General features: G+C 38.7%; 1 protein-coding gene across 2 annotated transcripts in view; it reads right to left on the reverse strand.

Moving 5' to 3' along the window:
• Positions 1-16,715, reverse strand: part of si:cabz01090165.1 (uncharacterized protein LOC100333421 homolog) — a 304,518-nt gene that overhangs the window by 238,348 nt on the left and 49,455 nt on the right. For both annotated transcript variants that reach the window (XM_017431082.3, XM_017431081.3), the window contains exon 2: positions 803-843. The gene's annotated coding sequence lies outside the window, so the exon portion shown is untranslated. The remainder of the gene's footprint in view (positions 1-802; positions 844-16,715) is intronic.

Consider the following 16,715-nt stretch of genomic DNA (forward strand, 5'->3'; position numbering starts at 1 on the left):
AGTAGTAACAAAAGGATTAAAGGTAATCATACAGGCGACAAGTCCAACATTATCTGTTCGATAACAGACATGATCTACACTTTTTCACTGAGAAGTTGCTGAGGCTGCCTCATTTAGTTGCTTTAAATTGCTTCCTGAAAGCACAAAATACCCCTAATTATTTCTGGATTCATTTATGCAATGGGTTTTTATTGGAAAAAAGGCTTCACTTAGTAATAAAAGCTGTTAAAGCCCCAGCTAGAAATAAAGCACACACGTCTTTAAATTTATAGTCAGGTAAATTAGATCATATAAACTTCACTTCCCACTCAGTCTGATCAATCCAGAAGTATCTTGTGAGCATTTACTTTAATCAACATCGTTATTAAAAGTCCGTATTTAATCTGCTTCATTTGTTCTCACAGAGGAAAGCCCTTATCTGTGCCATTTAAAGTATAGATAAGTAAACGTGAATAATTACCAGCAGTTTTACTTATAGATGCTAATGGATCTGGTATTATCAGATACATAAAGTTCTGATCCATGCCCTTATATTCTCCTCTCTAATCAGGCTGTATTTCTGCTCTTTATTCAGACAGATATTGGACTTTTAGTGGTTGTTGAGCAAGCTAACACGTTGCTCCAACAGATAAAAAGCTGGTTGGTTCTTCATGTGGGTTCAATAAAATCCACTGAAAGTGTAATGTGTCCGATCCATTTATGAGTTTCTGATAAACAACAGAATCAAAGGAAAGCCATTCAGTTTTTATAAACTTCTCTGTAAATTTAGGTTATTAATACATCAAAAGCTGACGTCACTTACCTGTTTGTCATCTAGCAGTGGGAGTCATTCCTTCGTGACACCTGAAATGAGAACAAAGTTGAGTCAAGTTTTCTGTAAATTAATATTGCTGCAGTGTTTTAATACTTACAGCATTTTCACATCCCACAAGGTCACTGAGTTCATAAAACTTGAGCTCTACATACCAAAGGATTAGCATAAATCAACTAAAATTAACTGAGAAAAACTTTGAGAAAGCAAAGAAAAAAAAACAAGTACATTTAAGTTAAATATGCAAGAAAAAATTACAAAAAAACCCAACAACTTCATCAAGGAATTGTGCATCTTTGAAAGGTGCAAATTGAGATTTTACACAACTGTCTTATTCCAAGTCCTTACAAAGGAAGACATGCACCTCGAGCTGCGCTGCCACCCAAACATCATCAGTTTGACCGTATTTTTCCATATTTATAGATATAACTTCCAGGCTTAAATGCATCTGTTTCTCAAAGACCAGAACTGTTTGCAACAGGCAGTTAAATGTTTACAATGATATGCCCAAATCAGACCAGTTTTACAATAAAATCAGTACAAAATTTAAAGCTTTAAGGGCATCAAAGGGTTGAATCACTGTTAGACAATTGTGTCACCTTGGGGAGAAAATATCTCCAAGTTTATCTTCTAAAATGTTTAATGTGAAGCTGTTCAGTTTAAGTGAAATGATGTTTTATTTTATCTAAGTGCTTAAATGCATCAAAGTAGTGAACATAAAGAAGTGAATCAAGCTGTAAATAAATGCTCCAATAACAAACCTCATTAAGACCAACCCTTGTGTTTGTGTCATCAAATAAATCAAAATGACATAATCAAAAACAGAACAAGTTTACGAACTGTAACTGCTTCAGCATAATTTTAGCTACTTTAAAATGTCTGGCTCATTCATAAAAGCTAAAACTTTTGTATTTGTTACTAATGCTTTTATTTTAATAAATTTAACTTTTTTTCTGTAATTTTATCTTTAGTTCTGATTGTGAACTGAGTTTGTAGCAAAGTCATTCAGCACTCAGCCTTCACTCTGCAGAAAATACAATTTCTCTTGTGTCACTAAATAAAACAAAAATACTAGCAAATAAAGATTTGTTTAGCCCTGGCAGGCAGGACAGGAAATACACGCCTGCAGTACCCAAACAAATGAAACGGCATCTTTGCTTTATCTCTCAAACTTTTTACTGCAGCAGTTAGAAGAGGGGAATGAGATGGAAAGGAAGTCTCGAGTCAGATTTGATGTTGCAGAGATGTAGCTGAACCCACTGAGTCATCATGACACCAGTGCTCATTTCATCTTTTAGCATTTGTTGCCAAACTGCATCTCTGCGCAATAAAGAGATGCTGAAATAGAGTGACTGAGAGGCAAATGGATTCATTTTAAAGACGCAGAGGTATCTGACAAATGGATGTCAGCACCGAGAAGGAGTGAACACTGTCAAAAAACAGCAGAATAAATTACAGAGATGAGTTTTGTTCCATCAACATGTCTGAATCTGATAGATGACTAATAAACACAGAGAGGGGGAGGCATGAGAGATGGAGTGTGATTATACCAGACAGCAAAGAGGCTGAGAGAGAGAGAAAGAAATGCAAATGATGGACAAAAATAGATTCAATGCAGAGCTCCTCTTCTCTTTTGCAGCTTTTTGTCCACTTTCTTCATTCGTCTTCTCAAGCTCCTCTGTCTTCCATATCTGCTCCATTTCTCAATTTCCCATTTCACTGTTTGTCTGTTTTTTTTAGTTTTCTGAACTCATTTTAGAGAAGATCTCATCAGACCGTGTATATTACTGGAAGCCTTCTCTGGCTGCCTGACTCTGAATAAAATTGGGCTACTTGAGATTTAAAAGCCAGCCGGATACTTTGATCTCAGGATGGCATCACTAACATCCCATAGTGCACCTAAAGTGTGTGTTTGTGCTTAGAGGACACTTTCAAAAGTGAGAACATAGTGATTCTAATTCTGAGAGGGAGCCATATTTGGATTTGAATGATGTTAAGTGAAGGGGGACTGAGTTGGAGCTACGATCTGTTTGGGAACAGGATGGAACAGGAACAGAGCGAGGAGCATCATGCTGCAGCATCTGAAGGCTCCAGCTGCTTCACTTGCTGCAGGAAATGAACCTTATCTCCCGCTGACCCGTGAGGAGTGATCCCATGTTTCACCATCACTTGAATCAATAATGAAGGCAAACACAGGCAACATTTATTTTCTTAATGACCGTCCTCTAAGCATGTTGTTCATTTCATAAGTAAAGAGCTGTAACTGAAACACAGACTTGTTTTGTTTTAAACACAATGAAATGCTCATGTTGCTCACCTTCACTCTTATCAACTGGTAACATGACACTGAAAGACCTACTGTCCAAAAGCCCCGTGATAATTTGAATTTTTTTTTAAAATTTAATTCACATTTTTAATCATTTTTTGGCAACGACTTTCTTACAATTCATGTCCTTGCTTTTGTAAGCAAGTGGAAGCCAATTATGACATTTCTACACTCTTAGTAGTCACCATATTGGTCATAGCGAGGTCGTCATTCAGTGTGAAAGGTATCTTAGGAAAGCATCATGGTTAGGCAGTAAAGTATTGCAGTTTGGTATCTTCTATGGCAACTGGTTATTCTATGAACATCCCAAAGTGATGGTGTGACGGCCCGTCCCCTGTTGGTGCAGTGTGGCTTGTTAACTGTGCTTCCTTTTGGGGGGCGCCTAAGGTTACGTGTGGTCACGGCTCTACCTGGATCATATATATAAAAGGCTCTCGTCCCACTCATGGTGTACGGCGAGGGGCGCCCACGCAGATGGAGGCACGCCCACGCAGGTGCAGCAGTTCCTGGGCTTATGTCGGAGTGCCTGGGCAGCCGTCCACATCCCTTAGATTTATGCCTCTAAGGGGCTTAAACTGGTTATTGTTGTCATGTCTCCCCATCTTTCTGTTACTGTCTTTTGAGCTGGGCAGTGACGAATGTAAAAAATGTAATTTTGGAAAAACAAGCATAAAGGGCTCCAGAGCAGTCATCAGTATGTAATTTATGGAAGTTGAGAAGAGATTTCTAACATGAGCTACCCATTACATCTTTGGATATACAGTTGCCATTGCAAGCTTATAAAATGCTGTAAATCATATTACCTCATCTCAACTCAATTAAAACCATATATATATATATATATATATATATATATATATATATATATATTTATAAATGAAACACCATATTGTTTTTTTTAACATCAGATAACCATGAATGTTGCATTAAACTATTAGTGGTTGAGTATCTCTTCATTTCTACTAGTTTTCATTAGATATCAAATCTAATGTTTAATATTTATATGTGCCTTTATGAGCATATCTTTTTGTGGTTTCATAGCAGCTTTCTGACAATTTTAAAGCTGATCAAACTGCTGCAGAGCTTGTTGTCTAATTTTAGATTCACTCAGAGAGCTGAAAGTTATCTTTTGTTCATTTGCTTTGTAGGAAAACCAGCTGGAAATTTCTTGTTCAAAACTCGAATGTTCAAAACCTGAAACTTTCCTACAACAGCAAGAATCATTGGCTAAATGATTGCAATGGTTGTCAGGTCAGACTCCACACATCAACGTTCCCAGCTGATCTGTGTGTTGTTGTGGAGGAAGAGCTGGTTCTGGTTGTCTGATCCTATTATCTGTGGACTTTACTTCATCTACACAAACACGGTCCTATATCAGTTCCTCCACTCTGCATGGCTGTTAATAATCAGGCACATGAAGAGATGATGGCAGAAAACATGGAGAGGGATCCATGCAGTTAAAGCTCAGTAACAGCAGAGAAATACCACTTCCTGTTAAGGAACAGTATGAATTCAAGAGAAGGTTCAGAAGTCCAATATTATGTGGGATTTCTTTCTTTCTCTCTTTTTAAGAATATGGTATGTGGGCTAATGGAATGCAGGGGGGAAAGTTTTTTTATGCTGATGACAGTACATTAGTTTCAAGTATAAGTAAAGAAGTAAACAACAGAAGTGCTGAGGCATGAATGTATTAGCATTTGGTCGAAAAGACTTTCTATACCCTACACACACTCCACAAACACACACAGTCACGTGTGCTCCTCTGTACACACTCAGGCACAGGAAATATATACACTATAAAACCATAAAAAGAACATAAGCTTAGCCATTTTTTTTTAATTTGAGACAGAAAATAAACTGCTCTGATGTCCAACAGATCTCTCTCAAACAAAGTTCTCTTACAAGATGCAGAAAACTGACATTTACATCAATTAACTGACTTATTTTAAAACTTTTAACTCAAATACTATTTATCTTGGATAATATGAATCGGATAGTTCATCAAAATATTTAAAGAGATAGGGTTGTGTGCAACTCGCAGATGTTTGTTTTCAGGCCAAAGAAACATCTGGATAGCTAAGAGTTAATAAAGGTCTTTTGGTTGCAATGCTTTGTTTTAAAGCAATATCTAAAAGTTTGGTGCATAAATGTCAGATGGTTTGACAAAAAGAAGTCTCCTCTTTAGTAAACAACAGCTGAATACATTCTTTTCTAGACTTCAGTAATATGACAGAGGGGCAAAAGTGACTCATTACTATTATCACCCTGTCACAGCAGCTTGTCTCAGTTTACCGCCGCAGCTCATTAAACCTCCCCACATTACTGCACCTCTCCAGCTGATGCAGAAAACTGAGAGAGACATCTTTAATGTGGAGAACACAAACCTTTGCACACTGTGTTGTACATTAACAGAGATGATTAGAAATAAAATTAAAAAAACAATAGATCGAAAACAAAATAAATAAATAAAAGAACTGTTAGAGTGTCTACAATGAGGCAAAACAACCTTCATGATCCATTTGAGCTCACGGGGATTTCAATAAACTATTTGTTTAGTAAAAGCAGCTGAAGGGCATCTCAACCACCCAACTTAAAGAGTTCATTCACTCAGTTAATGAGTCAACATTAAACCGTCACACAGACAAAATCTCAAGTTCAGTCTCAACAGAAACATTTAGTAAACCCAGATGAGCCCACATTGATGTCATCACTTATAGGGCATTATAGTTGCATTCAATAATTATTGGACAGATGCAATTTTCAAGATTTGATAAGAAAAAAGTAAAGAAATTGAGATTTGGGGAACAATGAGACCCTAAAGAGACCATCTAGAGATCGCAGTAACTGAAAAATCATATAATTTTTCTAATCTATCTTTAAATTGATGTTTTCTAACCTGTATGTCCTTAGAAAAAGTCCTTTTAACTCTTACCATTATGAAATTGAGCATTTTTTCTGTAGCATTGGGAGATCCCTTTGTATAATGTTTGGCCTCATTGTGAAGCTTGGGGATTCCCCTTTTAGATATAGAGCTGAAATTCCCAGTGACATCACTCCAAACAAATAAATTCAAATTTTTAAACCTCAAAAACAAAATTAGCTTGTTGCCAGGCCAGGTAATAATGCCACCAAATTTCAACAACCTATATATCATTTTTAAACTTCTGAGATGGAGACTTTGAAAATGATAACTCAGTGTTGAAGAATTTACCTTTGTGACTCATTTTACCAGCAGGGGTCACATATATCTTTCTGTCTCCATATCTATGCATTTATGTATGCACCAAGTATCTGTCTGTCTGTCTGTCTGTCTGTCTGCTGCATCTGTTGAGAGGTGAGGAATAACCAGCACAGTTTGCCAGTCAGTCGGTCCAGGAGCAGGCTAAGATCATACACAAGGATCCAATATGCTGACAAAGCTTCACTACTCTATGCAGGTAAAAAAAAGCAAATAAAAAGAAAGGAGAGGTTGTTCAACTGGCATCTCAGCAATAAACTAACCTAAACAGACATCTGAAGGACAATAAAAGAAGCAAAAGCAACTAGAGTTTAAAAAAATCAAATGAAATAGAAAAAAAGCCACTTTAAATCAGAACATTGGGTCTACAAACACAATAATATTGCTGCAACAAAGCTTGATGGGTCAAGTGGAATGAGCAGTCAGGGTGGAAACAAAATCAGCGATAACAATTAAGTTCCTGGAGCCTATTTAGTCAGGTCTAACAGAAACAATAAAAGCACAAATAAAACCAATTGGCAGTAAAGCTGTTTCTATTTTCCACAAAGGCAGATGTATTTTTAACACTGCAGAAAGCTTGTGAGTGTACGTTTATCCCATGCTTACATTCAGTCCTCTCTTTACGTCCATCTCCGTGTTTTTGACTTTCGCAGCTTATTGCTTCTGTACATCTGCTCGTTGTGTTTGACACGAGAGGACCACTGCAGGGTCTCCTGTCCGGACTCTGACGCACACTGAGCTAAACTGAGCGCTGTGTGTGGGATCAATGGTAAGTGGTGTGTGTCGACTTTGGGCAGTGCTCTGTGTGTGACTCAGTAGAGGCGTGTTTTGGAAGTGTCCGTGCATGCATGCATCTGTGTGTGTGTATATACTGCCATCTCTTCATCATAAATGATTCAAAGGACTCCAAAAGGGAAATTCTCTTTCTGACCAGCCAGCTTTCCTTTTCTGAAGTCTTTCCCACACAATCACACAATGAACACTGCCCTTCCCCAAGCAGACCCCACTCTGTGTGTAGAAATGCCTGTGGGTCCATATGCTTCTTAGTGAGAGCGGGCCTCCATTCCTTCAGGCCTGCAGATGTAATAACACTCGTGTCTTGTGTGCACACATGTGTACAGCTGATTAGAGAGGTCTCCTGAGGTTGTGGCCAGATCGGCTGGAGTTGGCGGTGCACAGCAGGAGATGAGCAGCATTAATCTGATTGTGACTCCAAACTGTAAACTCGATTGCCTCTGAAGTACTCAGGAAATGTTTGGGGACCACAAACAAAAACAGACACACAAAGATTGTCTGAATGGCTGTGATATTAAAGAAAATAAATACAACCTCCCAATTCCAAAACAGTTTGGATATTTTAAAGAATGTAAATAAAAATAAAACGCCATGATTTGAAAAATCTCATAAACCCAATTTTTATTTACAATAAAACATAGTAAACATATCAAATGTTCAAACTAAGAAAGTGAATATTTTTTTTGGAAACACTCAGGTGATTTAAAAATTTTATGGCAGCAGCATCTTAAAAAGATTAAGACTGGAGCAACAACAAAACAAGTCATATGAGAACAATATGGAAAACTATTGGCGAGGAGAGGGACCATCCAGCCTGCCTCTCTGATGGTATGGGGGTGCATTAGTGCCTCTGGCATGGGCAGCTTACACATCTGGAAAGACTCCATCAATACAGAGAGATACATATACAGGTTTTACATTATTGTTCCATCCAGTGATGTCTTTTTTAGAAAGGACCTTGACCTTGTCATTCATTCTTATTTTGCAAAAAGTGTTAATATTAAATTTGACTTCTTGTTGTTGAATCAAAGCCAATAAAAGAAGTAAAATCAGGGATGATTTAAAGGAGGTCACTGACTGCTGGCCTGATTTTCTCAGGCAGTTTATTATTTGCTTTGGGGCTCTGACTGCAGATTCTCTGTCACCTCTAGTTTTTACCTGTACTTTGGGAACAGCTAAACATCCTCTGCCTGAGAGCCTCATGGCAGTCAACAGACATGTGGATGTCAGGTCACATAAAGTCCAGTCAAAGGTCATGAGGGGCCCTAACAGTCAGCAGCAAGAGCCTAAACATCCACTGGCATTTTTACAGAAGCTCTGAGTTCCTCATCTGTTTGAGTAAAATCATCAACTCCTGGGTATGCAACAGAAAGTTTCCTGATGAGAGTGTTCTTCGCCTTTCCCAAGGTTAAGGACTAGGATGGTAGAATAAATGCTTCTGACAGGCCAAATCAAGCTACTGATGCTAACAGGAAGTTATCAAATCAAATTTCAAACATGGCCACAACTGGGGAAGCCTTGGGGAGGAGGTAATTTTCTTACAGCCCATCTTTTAGATTATGGCTGTGGGAGATTTTTTATTCTCACCATTAGAGCCAGAGGAATTATAAATTTCACTAAAAAAACCATTGGTTCTAAAAAATTAATGTCTGTCATTTAATTGCTTTGAAAAGATCTTCACATTTATCAGTCATTATTATACTTTCTTTACTTGCAAATGTTGAACATTGAAACCACCACTGCACACTTTGAGTGACTGAGATACGACATACATACCTATAAACCAAACTCCAGGCCTCAAGGGCTTCTGTCCTGGAAGTCTTAGGTTTCTTTGCCCAACACACCTGATTCAAATGGTTTAATTATCTCCTCACCATCAAGTTCTCCAGGAGCATGGCACCATCCATTTAAACCAGGTGTTTTTAAGCAAGAACACATCTAAAACATGCAGGACAGCGGCTCCTGAGGAATGGAGTTTGACACCCCTGCTATAAACTGATCCAAAATACTGCATTTGCATCTCTGCTGACCTATTTTTGCCAATAAAACACAATTTTGTCAAACAGCCCAGAGAAAAGGGATTGAGTGGGAGGGAAATACCCAATGGACAAACTAAGTTTTTTTAAAGAGAAAGCAGTAATTAGAAATTAGGTAACCCCTCGTGCCCACCCCCACCCCCCACCCCCCCAATAAAACAGACACCAGCATCTGTTCTAAACAACAACAACAACTAAAACACCTCAGTGAAGTTTGTGTCTCCTGTCTTGAATACAGGCAGAAACCAACAGAAACAGCATCATCTTTGTTTTAAGTATACATCATTCTGTCATTGAAGCCATTTTTTCTCACTGAGGAAAAGAAAAAACAATTCTGTGTAGGAGGCTGTAATTGTTCTTTAGATCTTTATTTAGGTTATATATGTCTGCAAACATCATGATTACAAAGGAAACAACAACACATTCCTCTTTATTTCTATTTAACTGCAGGTTTTCAAACACCTTTAACCTGCATGCCCTGAGCTCTGCATGGCTAATTAGCACAGGTAACAATGAGCATGTAGCTAATTAAAATGCCTGCTACACATTCATGCCATTCTCTACAGCCACAAGGGAAACAGGATCATGACACAAGATTGTGGTTGTTTATGTTGGAGTTTTTTACTTAAACTTCATTTTGACTGCAGCAACTAGAAGTGCTAACAAAGGGAGAAATTGACCCAGAGCATCCACTTTTCTCTTCCTCACTGCCACAGATGGCTGAATGCAAAAGATTTCACTTTATTTCATTTTAAAATTGACCGTTACAATTTTAAACTGTGAAACAATCTGAGATTCTTGCTTTATTTGTCTGATCTCACTGTTTTCTTGTCCCTTTTTGGAAATAACCTGCCCTCTGTCCAGCTGCAACCCTTCAATAACTTGATGTGGTTAATCTTCCCAAACCTCGGCTGGAAACACAACTAACCAGGACTGAAGGAAACATTCCTAGTTCAGGGTAATCAAGTTCTAGCTGGGAAAACGTTGGGAGAAGAATAGTAGAAACAGAACTTTTAGGGTCTCTTTTTCTAGACCTGAGACGTGAGTGGAACACAACAAACCAGAGCTGAAGGAGACATTGTAGGTTCAAGGTGAGTAACTTCTCAGAGTAAAAGGTTCAGGGCAGCAGAGTTGGAAAGTGACTCTTGTGAGGCAGTCATCAGAGAAACACAACAAACCAGAGCTCAAGGCTCATTGTACGTTCAGGGTAATTAAATTCAGGAGCAGGGGGGCGGGGGGAGTTAGGGAAGCGTAGTCAAAACATGGCTTCTGTGGCACGTTTTTCAGACCACATCATCCAGCAGGTTCTCCAACCAGGTCACCATCTCATAAAGAGGAAAGTTCACCCAGTTGTAGGTTGTAGATCCTCTCTTTGAAAACAAAACAAATGATCTGATCCTCAGCAAGTCTTATATTTGGCAATGTGTATTTATCGTAAAATAAGTTAAGTTATGTCTTGTTATGTCCTCTTTAGAATACCACTGTAATCCTAATATTACTGGACCCAGGATCAGTTGAATGGATTTGAGTTTTGTTGTCGGTCAATATTTCACTGACGGAGAGGCGATCGTAATCAAATCCGCTTTGGACATGATATCAGCGTGTTGCTGGTTTTTTTTGTGTTTTCTGTGGGCTCAGAACATAACAGAGCACATTTAAAGAAGCCCAAGGCCCAGTGTGACAGCAGGTTCATTTTATTTGTGTCTCAACTTGATACAAAAAGAAATCCAGGCCTGAAGGCATCTCTGCAGGAGCAAACCAGCTAAATCCTTCTGCTTACCAGAGGATCTCAGTGTTCTTATTAACACATCCTCCCCTACCTTCATCCTCACCTGAATCTGTGAGCAACAGCTACACACAAACAACAAAAGGACCATCCTTTTATTCCTCTCTCTATACAATTTATCATCCTCTCCACCCAACAAAAGAGAAACCATGTGACATGGTCAGCCTAAGGGCAGCAACACTGGAGCTAATAGAGATTCAATCTCTTGCTCAGGAATATTTTCACAGGGCCTAACCTTACATAACCTTATAGATGCAACATTTAAACGTGTTTATTTCATTATTTATTGTATAAAGCATGAAAAACTTCTCAAAAGATTTCCATAAAATGCTCCACCCTCCACACTCAGGAGGTTCAGGAACAAACAACAAAAAAACAAAGCTACAAGTTCATGGTTCGAAAATAAAATTCTCTTCCCAATCACTGAAGTGATCAAAACATTTAGCATTTTTAGTCTAATCTAATTGTCAGATTAGATTAGATTTCTGCACCTGTTTGATTCTGTTCAGGTTCAGGAGGAGATAATGTTTACCTCCTGAGGTCACTGGGTGAGAGGCAGGTGTCAGGCTGGAGATGGAGATGAACCCAGAATACAGACTCATTCTTAAAATGAGAAAACTAATTTATTAAATAAAGAAATAAAAAAAACAAAAGCTGACGTGGCAGCAAACTCAAACATGACAAAAGATCCAGGAACATGCAAGGCAAGGCATTAAGAAAACAAAGCACAGTGAGCAGCAACAGACAACAAACAATGAACCGACAGGGTGTGGGAGAAGTGACCGGGTTTTTGAACACTGAGGGTGACGAGGTAAGTGGAAACAGGTGAGTGGGGATAATGACTGACAGGTGGAGATGGGCGTGGCAAGGAGGGCAAAAGAGTGACAGAGGAGGAGTGAATACTGACAGCAATACAAACAGGAAAAAACCAAACTGAAACAATAACTCAAAACAACAACAAGATAATAAAGATAAACTAAAAACAACAAAACCCAAATCCTCACAGCAGGGTTGCATCCAGAGAACAGCTCAGGGAAAATATGTTAACTCCTCACAGAAAGGATTCAACCTTTCAGCCCAATTCATCAATTTCTTCTAATCAGCTCATCTGATAACCAATAAAAGAACTATTCATCCATTCATTTCTTTACCCGCTTCTCCTTTCCCGTGACTAATAATCTGGTGCCTAATAAAATAACAAATAAAATATAATTCATTCACTTTAGTTCTATTTGAATAGACTTTATTAATAAAAACAGTAAATAAACAAAAACAAAATGTGTTTTTCAAATGTGTATCCAATTTGATACGGCTTAATTTAATTTGGTTATTTTATTTTTATAGAATTAATAAATACGTTTTAGAAAATGGCTACAGTCTTATTCAAGGCAACCTAATCCAATTGGGAACAGAACGTGAGCTTGCAGGGCGGCTCTGTGTTGCAGCCGATAACAACAAAGTCTCCAGTTTTAATGTCACATGTTCTCTGGGCCTGGATGAGTACTCTGATGTCCTCAAAGTCAAACCATATCATTCTTTGATGAACTGATAATTATACTGAAGGGATGAACGGTTCCTGTGTGTATTTCTGAGGCTCCTGCAACCCTGAACTGGACAACAAAATGAAAAAAGGTGGTTTTAACATTTATTAGTCCTGAAACAAACTTGCTTAATTGTTAGATTACCACTTCTTTATGCTCAAACTGTATAGTAGATCAGAGGTAGACTGGACATTATCTTGAGGTTTCTTTGGATGAAAGTGGGATTTCACTGAGCTGGGATTGTTGGGAAACTAAAAAAATCCTTCAAAATTAGGAGACAAATGCAAGAAAATATGTGAATTTTCAGCTGTATTCTGAGTGTTTGTGATCATGTGACCAACAAGCTCTGCGGTCGTGTTTCCAGCTGCCAGTTATTGAAAATCTTTTTTTTGTGCACGGCTTGAAAAACTGCATTCATGGGCAATATTTTGGTGTCCATCTCTGCCCTCCTCGTGTCGCTTTATTTCCACCTCAGCTGCCGCTCCCACATTTAGGATTTATACTGTTGGTGTACACTTTTTAAATGAAGCTTTGGTCCAGTTTTGGTCCAGTTTTGTACCAGAATTGAACCAGATTTTTATGGTTTTTTCGACCTGGATATTTGCCTTGGATGTTTTCTGTCAGAGGAGAGTTCTCTTGCAGGAGTCAACAATCAACTCCAGCACCACTGAGACAGGTTGGAGATGCTCAAGATGCTCATGACTTTGTGGCTATTTTGAGAGAAAAGTTGTTTAATAAATTCTTTGAATATGTTCAAAACTCTGCGCACGTCTGCATTCAGGAGACTACCCCATGAATGCTGTTTGCCAACTGCCCACAGCTTTGTGAATGACCACTTTAAGGCAGTGATCAGGAAGGATCCTTGAGCTGGTTGCAAAAAGAAAACTGCAACCCCCACTGACCAGCCCAAACTGAAGAGGACAGGAGCAATGGGCTGACAGCTGCTGTGAAATCTCTTCTTCTGCTTTACAATATGATACTTTTATCATCCCCCCCACAAAAAAAAACAGAAATCTGGTCTCAGTTTGATGATGTTACATTCATCCACAGCGTGCTGACAGGATTACCATATTCACCGTTCTGCTCTGCCAGTTACGTCACGGCACTTTGTGATACTATATGAGATCAAACTCTGTGGTAATACAAACAGAGGATATCAAATACGGCTTTTGTAACAGTTGCCAAATGTGCACTTTGATGTGATGCAGAGCTTGTTTGGATGACAGCGGAGCAAAAAATAGAAAAAGACGTTAAAGCTGTGTTTGGTGTCAGTTTGTGGAATCTTAATTCTTCAAACTGAGGCGAGAAAAGAAGATGAGAGGCTGCAAGGACAAGGAGGGGAGAGGACCATCGAGTAAAGAAGAGGATAATACCAGAGAGGAGATGATGTGAAAAGGAAAAATAAGTCTGATCAGATAATTTTATTAATGAAGGCTCTAAACTAAGGGAAATGACTCAGAAACATCTCAGTGGCAGCCATGACAAGAACTAGTTTAATTCTTTAAAAAGTTTTTTAAAACTCTACAAATATTGAGCTGTTATCCATGAAAGACTAATTTTAACTAAGATGCTGCAGCTGCAGCTTTTAAAACAATATTCATGCTGTCTAAACAAGCGTGGTTTAATAAATTGAGCTGATATTTATAAATCAATAGTGAGGACTTTCAATGTGAACAGCCTGAGAACAAATTTAAGGCTTTTTTCTTTGTTTCTGAATGACCAAAGGGAGGTGAAGAAATATTTTATGATCTTGTATCATAAACCTTCCCTGATATATCTGGCATTACTCTAAGCATGTAACCCTCCTGAAGCTCTCAGAAGAGAGGGATGAAGAAAGGTAGAAAAGCTCTTGTAACATCGGGTCAGTTTGACCCGAAGGCCACTGGACGATTAAATATACGGAACATCAGTTGTTTCAGTGCTGCAAACGAGTCAGGTTAGTCGGATCTCATTCCAGTTCTGATCTTAAGTCCTTGTGAAAACAGAAAACATGATAAAAAGGTGGGTTTTGGGGACTATTTGATCAAAACAGAAAAAGAGAAAGTAGGCAGCAGATGAAGGAGAACAGATTACAAAGCAGCCAGAGATGTAACCACACTGAGAAATCCTGTCCTGGTTCCCTCACAGCTCCATTCAGCCTCAAGGCCCTCTGGGTAATATGAGCAGTCTTGCACAAAGCAGATGCTACCCAGAGACCCCCCACACACACACACACACACTCTCAATCCTTCTCACTGAACCAAATTAATGCTCATTTGTTCCTTTACTTCTTCTGTCTTTCCTGTAATTTCATTCTTTTTTCTTCCATTTATTTTTCTCCTACAATATTGACCTTTTGTCTTCTTCCTTCAACACAATCAGTGGCTGCCTCTAAAATACACAAAGGTGACACTAAATGTCAAAAACATGAATATATTGAAAACTTTCACACAGAACACTAAAATGAACCTCTGCTGAATTTTAAAAACTATGCATGGGGTTTATTAAATCTATGTATTCTTGTTTTTGTTTTTCTGTGGAGGGAAGCAGAGTACACGAACAGGGAGAACATGTAACCTCCACACAGAAGAACTGCCAACAGGAAGCTGTCAAACTGCACCTTCCTGCTGTGAGATGACAACTGTCAGCTCCAATGAGCTGGTCTTGTTGTCATGAATTTAGATATTAGTAAATGTTGTTTATTAACCACTAAGTTAAACCAGAATCTCCTTTTATATTGATTTACAACCCAAAAAAAAAAAACTGATGTAAAATCTAAATAGAATTGCAATTCTAGTGTTGTTCTTTCTTTTTTAACGATTTGCTAAATTTGGCCTTTTCCTTCCTTATTGTCCATCTTTTCCACATATGTCTCCCTTCCTGCTGACCTCCCACAGCCTTCCCTTCTCCCTCCTTCTGCACCTTTATCCTGTTGAGTGCTTTTGCTTGTTAGAGTCACAGCTCTGCAGGCTCCACACAGTTCTGCTTTCCTCGACAGACGGGCGGTGACAAAGAGCAGACGAAGGGAAAGAGAGCCGGAGGAGGAGGATGGGAGGCAAGGATGACGCTTGTGACAGTAACAGTGAAACCAAACAAGACAGAACGAGAGGCGCAAAGCACGATGAAGTGCAGAAGGAGAGAGAATGTCCCGGAGATGCAGAAACGTAAAGACGGGAGGTGAGCCAGGGCCGGGGGGCGGGGTGGAGGAGAGTTAAAGAGAAAATGAAAGCAGAGATAACTGGTGGAGAGGCAGAAATGGCACGACTCTCTCATTAAAACACGAGTGACTCATCCACCTGAACGCTCGCAGCTGATTTGCGAAAACGAAATTGTGAACATTTGCTTCAACTCTTCCGCCTCTCCATTAGGTCGCTTAGTCATTTTCCTGTTCTAATATGAGTTTGTCTCATCTGGAGAGGAATGGAGTAGACCGGAGGAGGTGACGGACAGAAGTGGATGGTCAACAACGGATGAAGGAGAATTAAAGGAGCTGGCAGAATGACTGCTGTTTGTTCAGAAGAGAAAATATCCAGCAGAGGATATACTGTGGGTTCACAAAGTATTCAGAGCTCCATCACCTTTTGTAATCTTGTTATGTTGCAGCCTGATGCTAAAATGTATTAAATTTACTTCTGTAGACTCAAATCAAGGTAGAAACATCTATCAGGGAAAAACGAGAAATGAAAGTTTCTGAGAATTATCACCAAGGCTCTAAACACCATGATATGGTTCTGTTTTTTTCTTTTGAATAAATTTACTAAATATGTTGGTTTTAGTTTGAGTTACTGAGCATAGAATAATAATAAAAAAGTATATATAAATAATTTTGGTGGGGCAATACGGATCTACAAAAAATTCCCCCCAAAAGTGGATCCCTTTAATAAATAATAATAATAATTACTTAACCCTTCTGTGGCCTTCAGGTCAAATTGACCCAAAGTTACAAAGCCTTCTCTGCCTCTCTTAGTCTCCCCTTTTGGATGCTTCAGGAGGATTAAAGGGATAGTCCAGCCATCTATGAAATGATGTTCTCTCAAATAGTTATCAATAGTTAATCAAACAGTTACCTCATCAGCTGTGACATCAGTCATAGAGTACAGACATTGGAGAACAGGAGTATTTTTCAGGGTTATGAAAAACTCCTGCAAACCTAAAAATAACATGAAGATTTCTAGCAGTTCAGGCTGCAGTATGAGTTTTACT

The sequence above is a fragment of the Kryptolebias marmoratus genome, linkage group LG2 (genome assembly GCF_001649575.2).
Source record: "Kryptolebias marmoratus isolate JLee-2015 linkage group LG2, ASM164957v2, whole genome shotgun sequence".
Classification (NCBI taxonomy): Eukaryota; Metazoa; Chordata; class Actinopteri; order Cyprinodontiformes; family Rivulidae; genus Kryptolebias; species Kryptolebias marmoratus.